This window comes from Dioscorea cayenensis, unplaced genomic scaffold (genome assembly GCF_009730915.1).
Source record: "Dioscorea cayenensis subsp. rotundata cultivar TDr96_F1 unplaced genomic scaffold, TDr96_F1_v2_PseudoChromosome.rev07_lg8_w22 25.fasta BLBR01000269.1, whole genome shotgun sequence".
Lineage (NCBI taxonomy): Eukaryota > Viridiplantae > Streptophyta > Magnoliopsida > Dioscoreales > Dioscoreaceae > Dioscorea > Dioscorea cayenensis.
The window spans coordinates 8,208-9,818 of NW_024086660.1; the positions used below are offsets into that span (position 1 = coordinate 8,208).

At 42.5% G+C, this 1,611-nt stretch overlaps 1 non-coding gene across 1 annotated transcript; it reads right to left on the reverse strand.

Moving 5' to 3' along the window:
- Window positions 1–832: 832 nt before the first annotated feature.
- On the reverse strand, window positions 833–939 carry LOC120253968. The gene has a single exon (XR_005534483.1). It is a non-coding gene; the product is annotated as a small nucleolar RNA R71 (small nucleolar RNA).
- Between the last annotated feature and the right edge of the window lie 672 nt (window positions 940–1,611).

Sequence of the window (1,611 nt, forward strand, 5' to 3'; positions counted from 1 at the left end):
TCAATAAACGAGTTCATTGGTGAAGATATTGCTATCATCGCACATGTTGGGATACACAAATGTGTCTGCCTTCGTGCCCCTCCAACTCATTGTAATGGCTTGAATACATGGAGGTTTGCATACATTTACGTATCTTAGAGCCACACTTGTGTCTTCATGTTTGTTGCTTCCAAGGTTCCACCAAACAGTGCATTCACGATCTACTTTTGGTTTCTTGTCTTAGTACTTAGCTCCACAACCCTACATGCGCAAAAGAACACAAATAAGTATTGATACAGAATTTCTTCTGATCAAATCCTCATACGATTGCATTAATAAATGGGGAATTCTCTTATTAGAGCCGGAACACAACTTGGTTAAGCCCTAATATTGGAGGGGTACAAAATACCCGATGGTCACGGCGTATTTGTACATGAATCCCTTCCAGACTTGGTGTGTCTAGTACTTGGGCGATGGTCACACTACCGAGTACAACCTAGGAGTTGGTTTACAGAGTTCTCATGTAAGCAACACATCAAATGCACCAATAATGAATCACAAACATACAACAATTGCAATAGACAAAATTAGATCATCCAAATACACAAGTTCACCCCAAGGTTCACCGGCATCCGGTGACCTTGGGGTCTACTCGTCCATGCAAACAAATACAAACAATAGGTCCATGAAAACAACTACAAATGGTATAAGAAAACTCCCTCAAACAATAGAAGTGAGATGATGAGCCAAGTTAGGTGGAAAGCTTTCATGGATGTTGCGATTGGGGCGGCTTCCCTCGTCATCTACAAGCTCGTGAGATTTGGGAAGGTATTTTCCTCCAAGCAAAGCGGCGAAGTTAACGCAAGAAATTTCAGCCTTCAAACAAGGAGAATCGGAGACTCTATTTGAAGCTTATGAGAGATTCAAAGACCTTCTTCGAAGGTGCCCCCATCATGGCTTTGCTTCTTGGATGCGGGTTTAGATCATCTACAATGGGTTGAATTATGCAACTCGTTAATTAATTGATGCCGCAGCTGGTGGATCTCTTAGTAACAAGTACCCTGATGAGGCCGAAGAACTCCTTGAATCAATGGCAAGCAATGAGTCTCATTGGGCCTCAAGAGGTGTACCATAAAAAGGGGCCAGAATTTATGAAATCAATGCTAATGATGCTCTTATCCAAAGGTTGATGTGTTATCTCAAAAGCTAGACATGCTCATGGGTAGTAGCTCGAAGTCAGAGTCGGTGATGAGTTGTAGCACTTGTGGTGGAGGGCATGGAGTCACCCAATGTCCTATTGCTAGTTCCTTCATCACCCCAATTGAGAATGTTGATTATATTAGGGGACAAAGGCCACAAGGGAATCCTTACAGCTCGACTTATAATTTGGGGTGGAATTACCACCCAAACCTTTCATGGAATCCGGAGAAACAAGAAAAGCTGCACCACCTCCACAAGTTTCCCAAATGCAACAACCAATTTTGGAGAAGAGGTTCACTACTGAAGATGTGCTCGGCAAGTTCATGATTAACACTGAATCAAGATTCAATAGCATAACCAGCAGTATGGATACTCAGTTCAATAAGGTGAATGCTCAGCTTGCTCAACACGCTGGATAGTTCAATGAGATAG